The sequence below is a fragment of the Vombatus ursinus genome, unplaced genomic scaffold (assembly GCF_900497805.2).
Source record: "Vombatus ursinus unplaced genomic scaffold, bare-nosed wombat genome assembly UNPS02010193.1, whole genome shotgun sequence".
Taxonomy (NCBI): domain Eukaryota; kingdom Metazoa; phylum Chordata; class Mammalia; order Diprotodontia; family Vombatidae; genus Vombatus; species Vombatus ursinus.
The window spans coordinates 6,214,582-6,230,449 of NW_020949971.1; the positions used below are offsets into that span (position 1 = coordinate 6,214,582).

At 46.8% G+C, this 15,868-nt stretch overlaps 1 protein-coding gene across 6 annotated transcripts in view; it reads left to right on the plus strand.

Moving 5' to 3' along the window:
• The first annotated feature begins 1,161 nt into the window (after positions 1-1,161).
• USP53 (ubiquitin specific peptidase 53) overlaps positions 1,162-15,868 on the plus strand; it is a 68,379-nt gene continuing 53,672 nt past the window's right edge. The window contains exons 1-2 of one of the 6 annotated variants that reach the window (XM_027853687.1): positions 1,184-1,201; positions 13,339-13,513. The gene's annotated coding sequence lies outside the window, so the exon portion shown is untranslated. Of the gene's footprint in view, positions 1,202-7,517; positions 7,747-8,325; positions 8,706-13,299; positions 13,514-15,868 lie in introns of those variants that run through there. The other 5 variants (XM_027853688.1, XM_027853685.1, XM_027853690.1 and 2 more) reach the window with 5 other exon arrangements.

A 15,868-nucleotide genomic window follows, 5' to 3' on the forward strand; every position in this document is an offset into this window, starting at 1 on the left:
GGCAGACCTGGGCAGTTCCATGCTGGACTTAGAAACTGGCAGACCTGAGTTCCAATCAAAGCAGCTAATACTCGAATGTATGTAAAATGCTTTGCAAACCTTTAACGGGTTCCATAAATGCTGTATTATGATAATTGTCATTGCCTTAAAGCTTCGGGCTGGGTGACCATCAGGCAGCCAACACAGGTAAATAGCTTTGCAAACCTTAAAGTTATTGTTAGTCGTTGATACAGTGTTACTCTTGAAGCTATTGTTACCCTGCCTCTGTTTCTTCTCCTGTGAAATGGGTACAATAGTATCTCTCTCTCCAGCGCTTTGTGCCCCCACCACCTGGAGGCAAAAAAAGGTGCCCAGCTTTCCCCAAACGTATGAGCCACGCCGAGAAACGGACGGCCCGGCTACCGCCTTTCCAGGCTCCAGGATTGGAGCCCGGAGAGCTGGTTGTTAAATGTTTCGGCCCGAGGCTGGACTTAGTGTATTCTTGTTGGTCTGGACTAAGTGAGGGAGGAAGAAATGTGAACCGTGCCGAAGAAAGCGGGAGTGTGGAGCCGATCGTTAAACGCCCACTAGTACAGGCCCCCTTTCCCTTCCTGGACCGGCCGCGGCCAGGTCTGCACAGACCTGTGGGGGTCTCTGAGCTGCCGCCCCCGAGCCCTCACGGCGGGGGGCGGGGGCGGGGGGGGGGGGGGGGGGAAGACCTGCGGGAGCACGCAGGGGGAAGCGGGAGGCTGGAGGGACCTCGAGGGCATCGTCTCGTGACCCTGCGCGTGCGCGCGCGCCCAGAGCCCCGGGGGGCCCAGCCTCCGAGAGCTAGCTGGGACGCGGCGCGGCGCGGCGCGGCGCGGCGCGGCGGAGGAGGCCACACCCCCACCACGCGACGGCGCACCTTCCCCCTCCCCTCCCACCGCCTTCCGGACGGCTCCGCCCCAGGCTCGCGCGGCCGTGGTCTCGCGAGATCTTCTGCGCGGCTGCGCAGGTGCGGCCGGGCGGCCGCTGGCTGGGGGCAGGGCCGGGCGGCGGCGGGGGCGGGGCTCGGCGGCGGCGGGGGCGGGGCCCGGCACGCGGGGTCTGGGCCGCGCAGGTGTCCGCGCTCCCAGTCCGTGCTGTCTCGAGCCCGGGGACGAGGAGGCTGCGCGCATGCTCCGGACACGGCGGCGGAGGCGGCGGGCAATGCCCGGGGCGGGGCCCCTGCGGCGGCGAGGTGAGCTCCCGGGGAGCGGCGCGGGCCGGGGGCCGAGTTTGCGGGGTCTGCGGGGCCTGACGGCCGCGGGCACTACTTAGGCGCCGGCTGTGTGCGTCGGGGGGCGGGGGGCAGCGGGGAGACCCCCGCCCCCCCGGGGGGGGGCCGGCGGGAGGGCGTCTTGCCGGGCGGGATGGGAGCTGGCGGTCTCGGGGACGCCGAGGCGGAGGGCGCTCCTGGCGGGGGGCCGCCGGGCAAACACCCGGAGGCGGGAGATGGGCGGGCCGCGGGGCGGGAGAAGCCGGTCCTCCAGACCGAGAAGGGGCGAAGGGGCCCGGCCGAGCAGGGCTATCGAGGCCGGACGGTGGGAGGCCCCGGGTCCGCAGAGTCCGAGTGTTTGGGGCGGGCGAGGGGCATCGTCCCCAGCGTGTGGGGCGCTCGCTGCGGCCGCGGGGCCGCGAGTGGGACCCGGCCCGAGCCCGGCCGAGGGCCAGGCACCTGTCCCCCCCCCCCCCCCCCCCCCCGGGGGGGGGGGGGCGGGGGGGGGGCCCCCCCCGGGCCCGGGCGGGGGCCCGGGCCCCGGCCCCCCCCCCCCCGGGACCCTCGAGGGGTCTGAGAGAAGGAGGTGACCGACCCGTGACCGGTCGTGACCCGCAGACATCCGGGAGCGGGGCGCTCCTGGACCTGGCGGAGCGCTGCAAGCACAGGATCGGACGTCTCCCCGCGCAGAGCATCCAGCGCCGGGCAGCCCCTCCTCAAGGGGCTCAGCGCCGCCTTCCATCCACTAGCCATTCCCCGGACCCCTGGGAAAGGATCGGGGGGATCGGGACCAGTGGCTCCCCAGGGCTGTGGTCAGCAGAGTGCTAACCCTGGCAGAGAGATGGGGGCCGGCCCTGGGCACAGGCTGCTGCCCAGCCCTCCACCACAAACCGTGCCAGAAAGTTTTAAAAGGGACGAGCAGTTCAGCCAAAGTGACCTGGAGGCAGCTGGGCGCCACGCTTTGTTCTCTGCGGCTTTCCACAACCCTTGGAGGGTGGGAAGTGCTGCCTTCTCCCTGCTCCCTTCTCCCCCAGGGCCACGCTCTGGATATTGGAAGCACTCCACGTTCAGTTGTGGTTATAGTTTCTTTTCAAGACACCGAGTGGGAGTGGATAGAAATCTGGGCAGACCTGCCAGAGTCCTTTCTCTGACCCACGCTGGCAGTGTGACCTTGGGCAAGTCACTTGAGGCAGGTTGAGCTCGGGGCTTGGAGTCAGGAGGTGGTTATTCAGTGCTTTATGTCGTGTCCGACCCTCTGTGACCCCATTTGGGGTCTTCTTGGCAAAGATACTGGAATGGTTTGCCATTTACTCCTCCAGCTCATTTTACAGCTGAGGAAACTGAGGCAAACAGAGTGATGTGACATGCTCAGGGTCATACAGCTAGGAAGTGTCTGAGGTTGGATTTGAACTCAGGAAGAGGAATTTTCCTGACTCTGGGCTGGGCCCTGTCCACTTCCCCACCAGTTCTGAGACACTTACTAGCTCTGTGATCGTGGGCAAGTTTTTGCCTCAGGTTCCTCAGCTGTAAAATGGGGATAACAAGACCTCCCTCACAGGGTTGTTGTGAGGATTAAATGAGGTGACACCTAGTAAGCACTATAGAAATAATTATAGTACTATTGTGATAAATTATTACTAATAGTAGTAGTAGTACTACTACTTCTACTAATACTACTTTTTTTTAAGGCAGTTGGGGTTAAGTGACTTGCCCAGGGTCACACAGCTAGTTAGTGTCAAGCGTTTGGTCTGAGGCTGGATTTGAACTCAGGTCCTCCTGACTTCAGGGTCGGTGCTCTATCAACTGTGCCACCTAGCTGCCCTACTACTACTACTACTACTACTACTACTACTACTACTACTACTACTACTACTTCTACTACTACTACTACTACTTCTGCTACTACTACTACTACTATTTCTACTACTACTACTTCATCTACTACTGCTACTTCTACCACTACTTACTACTACTTCTACTACTACTATTTCTACTACTACTGCTGCTGCTGCTGCTGCTGCTTCTACTACTACTACTACAACAATTATTTCTACTTCTCCTCCTCCTCCTTCACCAGCACCACCTTTGAGTGCTCCAGGCAGATGCTAACATACATGTGTTGGTAGAGAGAGTGACCAACACTGGAAGTTTCTTATACTGGTGAACTGCCAGATCTGGTTCTCCCTTCTTCATATGTGCAGATTGCTTTCCAGGGTCACCTGCTGGTTCATCTAAGTCATCATGCTTCTCAGTATTTAGAGTTTGCATTTCTTTAGCTCACCAGGATTTGCACAGCGCTTGATCTGCATTATCTCCTTTGATCCTCACAACATACCTGGGAAGGAGGTGCTCTTATCTTCATTTTGCAGGATGTGGAAACTGAGGCTAAGAGCCATTACCTTCCAGACTTGTCCGGGAGCACACAGTTAAGTAAATGTCTGAGGCTGGATTTGAACCCAGGTCTTTCTGAGTTGAAGTCCGCCACTGTCTTTACCCACTCAGCTGCCTCAGTTATGAACTGTTCCTATTCATCTTTTCCTGAGGTACAATTAATACTTCTGTTGTTCCACCATTCCCCAATCATTGGACATTTCTAGTCTCTTCATTTCATTGCTGCCACCAGAAGTGTTGCGATGGAGCTTTGGTGTATGTGGGACCTGTCTTTCGGCCTTGTCTTCCTTGGGGTGCGTGTACCTCCTTACAGCAACACCGCCACACTGTGGAGTATTTTGTCATTTAAGCGTATAAAACTCAAATCCATTTTTAACTAAATCCATTCATCTTATTTTCCATCTTTTTCAAATGTTTTTCTTCAGATGATAGTGATTAGGCAGATAAATGTCCGTGTTTAAAAAAAACTTTGAAAAAAGATGCACTATTTACCTTGAATCACAAACTTATAATTAGACCATTTTAAATAAACACTGTGTGTGTGTGTGTGTGTGTGTGTGTGTGTGTGTGTGTTGGGGGGGATAGATTTGATTTATTTCAGTCAGTTGTAGACAAAATACTTTATTCACCAAATTGACGATAGAGTCACACAGCTAGAAAGTATTACGTGTCTGAGACCAGATTGGAACTCGGTCCTCCTGACTCCAGGGCCAGTGCTGTATCCACTGAGCCACCTTGCTGCCCTGAATATTGGTTAGTCTTGAAATGACTTGGGCCCATGAGCCCTTTTTCTAGTCTCTCCCAGAGGCCATCACTGCTTCTTGTCTGGACTATTCCAGTAGCCTCCTAATTGATTTCCTCTGATATTAGCCTCTCCTTTCTTTAATTCATTCCCCACTCAGTTCTGGGAGCAGTCTTCCTAAATATCTGATCGCGTCCTTTCCCCAGCGATGAACTTTTGGTGGCCTCTTCCCTTGCCTTTAGGATAAAACAGGCCTTGGCTTGGCATTGGAGGCCCTTCCTAGCTTGGCATTGGAGGTCCTTCCCAGCCTGGCTCTGGCAGCCCTCTCCAGCTTCTTTGACATTCTTTGACTTTATCACCTGTCTGGGCTCCAAGCACGCTGGCTGCCACGCTCTCTTCTGCCTTCAGCCTGGCAGACCTGCCCCCCCAGGCCTAGAAAGCACCGTCGTCTCACCTGGGCCTCAGCTGAGTCTTATCTGCTGGCGAGGTCGGTGCTGCCTCCTCGTAGGACTGTCCTGGCCCTCCTCCTTAGCTGGTACTCATCTCCACCTTCTCCTTGTATCTTCTCTCTCCTTATCTGAGTGACTACAAGTTCTCCCTTTGCCCAGTTACATTTATGCTCCTGGAGAATGGGGGCTTTTCCCATTGGGCCTTGGGCCTTGCACAGAGCTGGCACAGACTTGTCGAATTAAATGTACTTACTTTGTTAGTAAGTGCTCTCTCAAGTGAATTGGTTTTTCTTTAGTAAAAGAGTTGCCTTTAGGACTTTTCCTTCTCAGCCCCCAAAGTCTGTTCTTCAGCTTGACATATAAGTCTGATTTAGGTAAGACTATTTTCTAGTGATAAGCATTTCAAAAGTGCTCTCTTCAAAAGAATTTATTTCATTTAAAAAATCATCTGAGGTATTATAGTTTATAAAATTAGTTGGCATAATTGACATCAAATCTTACAGGTAAATATGTATTTTAGTTTTGTGTGATATTCTGGAGTAAAATCTCAAGGACCAGATGGTATGCAAATTTTATAGCAAAAAACCCCAAGAAGATGAAAGAAAATTAAAATTTGAGCTGATTTATTTTATGGGAATGTAAACAGCTCAGTTCATTTGTTGCATATGTGGTCTTGCTGAAATAATTTGTGATCAGTTTTGGGCAATAATTAACTTTACTAAAAGTTTTTACTTCCAAGCTAGATGTAATGTAAAGCAGTTTCTTAAGCTCCATTTAAAGAGGTGCAGTTACTGAAATACTGAACTGGTCTCATGCTTAGGGGGAGTTGCCTGTGAGGTGTTTCTGCGGCAAGGATCTGCCTCGGTGGTTAACAAAAGTCATTTAGTTTACAGCATTAAGCATCCTGTAGTCTGGTGTGAGGTAACACCTGGCATTGTGGTGTTTGTGTGACTCTTGTGCTGGGCCTGGGCCCTGCCCATCCAGGTCCCTCCTCCTCTTGATTGGAGTCCCGGGATTCTTAGAGTTGTATCTTGTCTATAACAGGACTTTGAACATCAGGCTTGGTCTGATTGTGGTGAGGCACAGTTTCATAATTCTGTCATTATTGACTTATTTGTGCTGGGGCATGTGTGTGGGGGGGGGGGGGGGTAGGGGGGTGTGTGTGTATGTATTTTTGGTCTAGATCTGGCATATTACATTTTTAGAAAATAGCATTTTCTTGTGTATTTACATAATTAATAGACATTAGAAGTAAACAGTATTTTCTGGGTCTTCGTGGGTATCCTTAGGTTACTTTTTAGAATTCTAAAATAATATGCTTTTGATGGCAAATTGTTATTTTAGCATCAGAGATTTTTTACAAGGCAGATCCTCTGTAAATCTAAGTGCATCCAGTCAAATGCTCAGGAAACATAACCCTCCCTATCCCTCATCTCCCTGGGTTCACATTGACTATGGAGGCCAAGTTCTTTTAAACTGAGAATTTCGATAATAGGAACATTTCTTAGAGACATAATATGTACCTGGGTGTGGGGCTAGACTGGGGTCCTCCAGGTGTACAATGGGGACATTAAAGCATGCTGGCCCACCTTATCAGAAAACCCAGCTAGGTTTGGGGAGGGGCTGGAGCAGAGGGTGGAATGGTAAAGAGCAGCTTTGTGTGTGAAGATTCCAAGGGAGGAAGCTTAAAAAGGAGGCTGGTTAGTTGGCTTGGTGGAGAGTGTTTGGATGAGCAACTGTGGCTGGAGAAATGGAAGCAGGATTGTTACTGAAATAGACTACAGACCACCTAGGCAGAGAGAAAACAGGTGGTCTGGGGAACGGCCACTAGCCTGACTCCAGCACGAGCGGGTCAAGAAAGGGGAAATGAATTGGCTGGCCACCTGTGGGACATTCATTCCCTCTCCTCTCTCTCCTCCTCATCTCTCTCTCTCTTTTGCCTTCCCCCCTTTCTAATTTGCCTCCAAGAGGGGAAGTTCTATTCTGAGACCCGTCCTTAGTAACCGAGCAGGAATTGACTGCTAGAAGTAAGTTCAGGTAATAGCAGAACAATAAGAAATGCACGCCCCGATTCTTTCAGAATCCTATCGGAGCTGAATCTCTGACTGACCTGAGCTTGGCCAGGAAAGATGAAAGGCACCAAAAAGCTGGATTTCTTTTAAGCTCCATTGGGGATAAAGAGAATGAGAGAAGTATTCGACTGCTCTTCAGATGACTTTGAGATTTCAGGGCAGGAGGGTCCAAAGAACTGGGGGAGTTGGGAGGAGAGAAAACAAGGTGAGAGTCGTGTTGTATCTGCTCTGGCCAGAGCACATCAGGACCGTTGGGGCACCACGTTTTTGGAAGGACATTGGTATGAGTTTGTAATTCATTCATTCCTTATGTCGAAGGAACTGAGGCTCTTTAACTTGGAGAAGAAAAGACTTAGGTCATGTGAGCTGGCTGCAAGCATGCATGCATGCACTGAAGATGTTTTTCCTGTTTTTGCAGTGTTTCACCCCTGCTGCCTTCTTGAGAGTTCTTAGGTTGTTTGCTAGTTCTCTACAGTAATTGTGTGTGTGTGTGTGTGTGTGTGTGTGTGAGAGAGAGAGAGAGAGAGAGAGAGAATGATCACCCAGATTAATTTTTTTGGGGGGGGGGTGTTGACTGCTAGGTTTCTTAGTTGGCATAGGGTTATGTGTACTCTTTTTAATCACTTATTAAATGGTTGATATTGTTTATTCATTTGCAATATTTATAATCTTCACTCTGCTTGTCAAGAATTTCAGAAATTAAATACAGTTCAAAAAATGGAAAAGGTACAGCTGCTTCTCCAGTGGAGTATGGGGAAAGTAGAAGGGAGAGAATCTGAAAATAAAAGAAAATTTAACTTAAATTCTTTCTCCAGTCCTTCGAGCACCGAGTGAGAAGACAAGCTGGGCAGGAATGGGATGAAGTACATTCAGGTATTGGTGTTTTCCTAGAATTTGAAGTATGTGATTTTGCGCTTTAATGACTGCTGTCGTGAATCCTTTGATCAAGATGCTCTTCCTGAGCTGCCTTTTTCTGAAGTTAAGGTTTTTATAAATGGGCATTTTCTTAGATGGGCCACAGTTGTGGAAGTTTGTATATCAAGAAAAGAAACTGCTTATTTTCACCAGTGAGAGTAGTGATCATCTGGATTGTAATAGTTAACCTTTCTTCTTTGTTTCTTTAAAGAGTCACAGTGGTTTTTCTTGAGTAAATTATTAACAAGACTTTTATTGTTTTGCATTGAGGAACTGACATCCCAGCCAGATTAGGGTTTCTGGTAGAAGGGGAGTAGATTCCTTGAAACAGATACATATGAACATGAACTGATTTTACACAATAAAGGTTTTACTCTAGTGATGGCCCGATAATGTAGGTTTCATGCTGGTGGTGCGGAGGCTTGGTGGCTCTTCACCACATTCACCACTCTATGCAGATCTCGGCATTTGGCTTTCACCTAGGCTGGGTTTGTCCTGGCCCACATTTGAGAGTAGGAGGCCTGTGGGAGCCTGCCCTGTGCCAACCATCTCTGCCCTCCCACCACTGGGGTAACGCTGAAGACTCTGGAAGTTGCCTCAGCCCCAGGGTTCATGTCAATTCAGAGACTTGTGAACTGAAGTGTCGTAATACTGTTCTTACTAAAAATGCCTCCCCTAAAGAGAAATATTGGCCATCCATCCCAGCTTGGAGAGGGGACACATTCTTAAAGACTTGTCTAAAAATATATTGTTGCAAGTCGAAGCCTTGGCTTGACTGGGGCCTGTTTTGTCTGCTGCCTTCCTCTGAGGACAGTGGAAACCTCCGGGATGCCAGCGACAAGGGGAATGGAAGACAAGCCCTCAGCTTGGAGAGTGAGGCTGCCTTCTGGAGGATGGTGCCTTTCCCCTACACTTTGGTCAGTCTAAGCATGTGGGTTTTTTATTGTCTGGTGTTTCTGTTGGTTAGAGATATTCACACATGTAGCAAAAACGTTAATCCTACATCATCTTAATTTAATTTCTAAAGGATTAAGAAGGAACCAAAGTTGCTTTGTTTGACCTTAATATGAAATTTTACTGTTTTCACTAATAAATTGCCAAGCAAATGTTAACCTGGGGAAATCTTAAGATTTTCTCCAAGTGCCAAATTGTTTGTTAATGTGAAAGAGAAATTTCATCGTAATGTTTTTATTTATAGTTTTAGTTTTATCCTGTATAACACTATTGAATAATTTCATCCTGTTGGTGACAGCATGATTGAAAAAGTTTTCATTTATCATCCCATATACAGTGAGAATGGTAGGTACAGTGGAAAGGCTAGTGGTCCTAGTCAGAGGACGCGGGTTCAGATCCCCCTCTGATGTTGCCTGTATGACCTTGGGCAAATTATTTTAGTTCTCTGGGCCTCACTTTCCTCATCTGTAAAATGAAGGGCTTGGACCAGTAGACAGTTTTGGAGGGCTCTTTGGGCACTGGATATCTGATCGTTTGAATGGAGGTCTGTCTCTGTGCTTCGATAGTCAGGCTCCATTACAGCAGTCAGTAACGTGGCGTTTATGGTTGGTGTTTTTTTCTCTTGGAGTTTTATTGTGTCAGATATTGCTTATACTGAAAGGGTGAGGTTTGGAAGCTCTTTGTTATACTGAGATGTTCATTGTAATGGTATTTTTTTTTTTTTGGAAGGATTTAACCAGTACTACCTGTCCATAGAATCACTGGTTGAGAAGGAGAAGGGACCTCAGAGGCCATAGCACAGTCACCTCCTTTTTGACAGATTAGGAAATTGAGGCCGAGATAGGTTAAGTGACTTACCTAAGGTCACAGAGCTAGTGTCGGAGGGGTTTGGAACCTCGGGCCTTTTACTCCAGTCACTGTTCTTTCATAGCAATACATGCAGTACATTTTTCTTATAATGGAACCAAATTAGCTGTAGGAAGGTAATGTTAAGGAAGACAAACCTCATTGCGTTACCAGTATCAGGAGAAGTTAGTCTTATTAGTATGAAAAGTGTTACTGTTTTGAAATCTCCTTTCAGCCTTAAAGGATAAAGAGATGACCCAATAGTCTGATTTACTAAAGAATAAATTCAGCCAAGCATTGTTTTCAGCAGGCAGCTGTTGGCTTTTAATTCAGTGCCTTCACCTTTTGTAAGCAGAAAAGATGATGGAGGCCTCAGTTACCCCTGGTTTTACTTCTGCTGGGGCAGTGCTGTTATCACCAGTAATCAGCAAACAGAAAGGAAAGTGTATAAAAATTTCTGGGGAATTCATCTTTTAAAATGTTAATGCTTTATTTTTAGGTTGATACTGGGAGGAAAAGGGTTCAAGAAAAAAAAAGTGTCGTGAATGCCTTGTCGATATCCGCTCCAGCTTGGATGATGTCGGGATTTGTCCCGGAATATCAGACTTGTGACAGATTATTGGTTAAATTGCTCCTGAATGTGGAAGTGGGGGGGGGGGGGGGGGTGGAGGGAGGAGGACAAGGGAGAAATTCTAAACAAGTAACTACTTGTGTGCTTTAAAAAATCCTAGACAAAATAATCGAAACTTAGAAAACAGAAAAATGACCAGGTTGATACTCATGTTAGGGATTTTGTGATTTGCAAAAGGACACTATAATGTTCTTTAGGCTTTGTTTAAAAATGTAGTGAGGGGTAGCTAGGTCACACAGTGGATAAAGGACTGGCCCTCCAGTCAGGAGGACCTGAGTTCAAATCTGGCCTCACACACCTACTAGCTGTGTGACCCTGGGCAAGTCACTTAACCTTGATTGCTTAAAAAAATGTAATGAACTCATCTAACACACTTAAAATGTTACTGAACTTAACTAAAATTTGATTTACACAGATCTTTCAGGAGTCCACAGGTACCGCCAAATACCAGGGCACCTCTGCCATGTTTGGCTTTTTGTTTCGTGTATAAATATCAAATGATCATATTATTAGGTAATTTTTAAAAGAAATTTTAAAAATTTTAATCTGGTTGTCAAGAGACTTGAGTGAATAAACTCGGAAGATTTTTCCTTTTACATAGTTCATTCAGAAGCATTTATTAAGTACCTATTTTATTAGGTACTTAATGGAATGTTAGAGGAACTGGAAACCCAAGACATAAGCCAAACAGTTTGGGGAAAAATGTGTCAACAGGAAAGTTTTGGTTTTTGTCCTTCGTTCTTGAAGAGGACCATGACATCAGGAAGGTGATGCCATAATGTGCAAGGGAATTGGATTTAAGTGAGGGAGGGCTGAGCAAAGTCACCAGCCTCACTTCTTCCTCTGGAGCCATCTAGGACTGGAGATGGTCCACCGACAGGAAATTAAATGTGAATTAGAAGCAAAGTCATTTCTACCTTGTACAATGGCAAGGGGGCATTGAGCTGTGAGGCAGGAGGATTTACATCTTGGAGGAGCTGTTGGAACTGTCCCTGAACTTAATTAAAAAAAAATTATGACCTTAATAAATATCAGATTATTTTTCTCATAGGATTTGGCTTAAGGAGGGAATAACATACTCACTTAATTGGGTATGGAAATCTATCTTACCCTACAGGAAAATAGGAGGGGAAGGGGACAAGAGAACAGGGGGATGATAGAGGAGAGGGCAGTTTGGCGGAGGGGGTAATCAGAAGCAAACACTTTTAAGGAGAGACACGGTCAAAAGAGAGAATAGAATAAATGGGGCAGAATAGGATGAAGGAAAATATAGTTAGTTTTTCACAACATGACTACTATGGAAGTGTTTTGCATAACTACACATGTGTAACCTGTATCGAGTTGTTTGCCTTTTCAATGAGGGTGGGTGAGGAGGGAGGAAGGGAGAAAATTTGGAACCCAAAGTTTTAAAAACACATGTTAAAAAAAATCGTTTTCACATGCAACTGGGAAATAAGAAATACAGGAAATGGGGTACAGAAATCTATCCTGCCCTACAGGAAAATAGAAGGGGAAAGGGATAAGAGAAGGGGTGGAGAGATAGAAGGGAGGGCAGATTAGGGGAAGGGGTATTCAGAATGCGTTCCATCTTGGGGTGGGGGGAGGAATGAGTTGGGAAGAAAATTTGTAACTCAAAATCTTGTGGAAGTGAATGTTGAAAACTAAAAATAAATAAAGTTTAAAAAAACAATAAATATCAGATTAAATGGGTATTCCTATGTATAAAGTAAATATAGTATTGTACACAAAACTGTAAATTTCTGTTATGTACAGCTTTTAAAGTTTTATTTTAAGTCTATAATTCAGTATGTAGCGTTCAAAGATATCTGGCTTGTCTTTGATTCCTTCTGCCCTTTCTTCCGGTCTCTTCAATGCATTTTTGAAAAGTATTCAGTGACCCACAATAGCATGAACTCTGTCACTAGAGTTTTCCTCCCCCGCTGGAGAAAAAGAAAAACAAAACCCTTGTAACAAGTATGCAGAGTTAAGCAAAACACATTCTCACATTGACCATATCTGGGAATGTCTGTCTTAGTCTGCATCATGAGCCTATCCATCCCCTCTGAAAGGAGGGGAGCAGCATTCTTAGTCGGGGCTCCTCTGGAATCACGGCTGGTCATTGCTTTGCTCAGAGTAGTTAAAGCCTTTCACACTTGTTCATTTTTACTGTGTTGTTGCAGTGTAACTCATTCCCCTAGTCCTGTTGACTTCCCTCTGCATCAGTTCATACAAGTCTTCCTAGGCTTCTCTAAAGCCATCTCTTTGGTCATTTCTTATGGCACAATAACATTACATTACATTCATATATACAGCCATAATACATTGACCTGTTCTCACTTAGTCCACTACAAAGCTCTACTATAGTGATTATGATGATGATAATAATTATTATTATTTTACATATAGGTCTTTTCCTTCTGTCTTTTCATCTCTGCAGGGGAATATGCCCACAAGTGGAAAGGCTGGGTCCAAGATGTGCACAGTTTAGTGACTTGAGGAATAGTTCAAATTTCTTTCCAGAGTGTCTGGATCAGGGGTGGGCAACCTGCAGCCTTGAGGCCACATCCCCGGACTCTGGACCAGTTCACGGTGTCATCAGCATTGTGCTGGTGATGCTTGCCTGGTTTTTAGTGGTCCTTTCAATAACTCTTATTTTCATATTTTTGTATATTCTCTGCCAATCAGACTGGTGTGAGGTGGAACCTCAGAGTTACTTTAATTTACATTTCTTCAATTGCAAATGATTTGGTGCAAATATTCCATGTGGTTGTTGATAACTTGTATTTCTGTTTTTGAAGACTGTTCATATCCATTGACCATTTATTGTCGAGTATGGCTCTTCTTATAAATTTAATCATTTTCTTATATACCTTAGTGCAAAGTGGTTTTTTTTTCCTCCAGCTAAACGTTTCTCTCTTAATTTTAATTGTGTTGGTTTTGTTTGTGCAGAAGCTTTTCAGTTTTATGTAACCTAATTTGATCTTCCTATCTGTACCTTTTTTTGGTTGTAACTCTTCCTCATCCATAGTTGTGAAAAGTGTTTCCACCTTTTTCTTTTGTATACGATTTGACTTTTTGTATCTAAGTCATGTATCCATTTATCTTTCCGGAACTTTGAGGGAAGCTACAGTTTCTAAAGATGGAAGTGGTGAAAGGAGTACCTTCCAGATACGGGGGCCAGTCAGGTCAGACGAACAGAGATGGGAGATAGTGCTGACGTCAGCAACAGGGAGCTGACCAGTTTGGCTGGACCATCGAGTACTGTCGGATGGCAGCTCACGGTAGACCTTGAAGGTAAGCTGGAGTCAGATTGAAAAAGGCTTTGGAAGCCAAACAGGAGGTGGCAAGTGGAGGTCCTGGATCTTGTCAAGCAGGGCGTGACGTGGTCAGATGCAGGGCTTTAGGACTATCTCTTCTGCAGCTGTGTGGGATGAATCAGAGGACTGAGGCAGGACAATTCTAAAACTATTGCAGGGGTCCAGGCTAGAGGGCATGAGTGCCTGAATTAGGAGGACCGTGGCTATACGTGAGAGAGGAAGAGAAGGCCGATGACGTTGTAGAGATAGCCTCAACACCATCAGGCCCTCGCTCTATGTGCTGTAGGTCAGGGACGGGGGGGAGATGAGGAAGAGGCCAGTAAGACTTGTGACATTGTGAATCTGAGTGACTTGGAAGGATCATGGTGCTCTCGGCAGAAATGGAGACGTTTGGAAGAGGGAAGGTCTGGGGGAAAACAATGAGTTGTCTTTTGGACATGCTGCATTTGAGATACCCAGGGGACATTCAGTAGAGACAAGCAGTCAGCAAGCATTAGTGAAGGGCCTCCTCTGCTAGGCACCGGGAGTGCAACAAGTACAGAGAATGAAATAATTCCTACTCAGAGCAGTTTGCAGCTCAGTGAGGGAGATAACAAGTTCATCTAGAAGGATAAATGGCATAAATTAAAAATAGATAAATACAAATACAAAGTAGTTGAACACTAGGTAATTTGGGGGAGGTAGGACAGTAGCAGCTGAGGAATCGAGAAAGGTTTTCTATGGAAGAGGGTGTTTGAGTTTCATCTTGAAAGAAGAAAGGGGCATGGGGGACGGCCAGCCTGTGCAAAGGCATGAAGACCAGAGATGGTGTGGTATGTGGGAGGAACAGAGAAGGGATCAGAGTGCAGGAATGAGGTTGGGTCCATGGCGAAGGGCTTTAAAAGCTAAAAGGAAGAGGTTATGCTTTATCTTGGAGGTAATAGGAAGTCAGTGGAATTTACTGAGTAGGGGAGTGTAACATAATTAGATCTGTGCCTAAGGAACATTCCTTGGACAGAAGTGTGGCCCTGGAGTGCTTGAGATATAGTGGGCAGACCAGTTAGGAGGAGGCTCTTGAAATCATTTGGAGGAGAAGAGATGAAGGCCTGAACAGAGGCTCTACCAAGCTGTTGGGTAGAAAAAAGAGATTGAATTCAAGAGATAGAGAAACAGCAGAATTCAGCAGATGATAGGAAATTGGGGTGAGCAGACGTCAGGGATAATGCCAAAGATTTAATCTAGGAGAAGGGAAAGATGGTGGTACCTTCACAAGAAATAGAAAGTTTGGAAGAGGACAGTTTTGGAGGGAAGCTTGTATAATGAATTGTGTTTGGAGATGTCTTCTGGACATCCAGCATCCTATTGGAAGCGGTGATTAGTCATTTGGGACTGAGCTCAGTGGAGAAACTGAGTCTTTGTGTCTAGAAGGGTTAGATTAGGACTTGGTAATTTTTGGTGAAAGCAATTCAGTTCAGTGATGAGGCCAAAAAGTTGGCTATAAAGGGTTGAAGAGAGAGCCAGAAGACAGGACTAGAGGCAGCAAGTGTAGACAACGTTTTCAGGAGCTTGACTGAGAAAGGGAGGAGAAAGATGGGCCTACAGTTTGAGGGAGTGCCAAAATTCAGTGAAGCCGTTTTCAGTCGATGGGGAGAACTTGGGCGTGTTTGAGGGCAGATGAGAAGGCACCAGGAGATATGGAAAGGTTGGAGATTCTGTGGGGCAGTGAATGATTAAGGGTGCCCTCTGCTGCATGAGATCAAGGGCATGTGGGGGGAGGACAAAGGGCACTTTGTCAGGATGGGGAAAGGGGGATTGAGTGGGAGAGGATACAATGAGGTTTTGAGACTAGAATAGGGAAGAGGGAGCTCCTGTCAAATGACTGAGGGGGCAAGATTGTCAGTAAGGAAAGAGTAAAAGGGTTGGCATGTGCCAAGTAGGTGTGAATTGAGATCACGCAGTAGAAATGTGCGATGGACCCGTATGTTTATAGCTAGTGTGGCTGCATGATTTCCTCCCGAAGCATTTAGTAGAGTGATAGGAGGGAAGTAGGAGGATGGTTGGGTGATCCAGGCTTGACCTGGAAAGAAACAAGTGACGAGTGGTAATCCAAGGAGGCAAAGGATTTCAGGATGGTCGACAGTGTGTGAAACTGAACTGGTTAACTGTAGAGTCGAGGTTTTGAAGGCAGGAAAGTGCGGCCCCAAGCCAGGCTGGTACATAGCCTTGGAAAGCAGGAAAGGGGCTGGTGTTGATTGGAAGGTTGTGATGAAGACAGACTAGATTTGGGGGGTCGAGGTGTAAGGAGAGATGGAAGGATGGGAGGCTGTGGTGGGCAGAGCAGTTTCAGAATTGG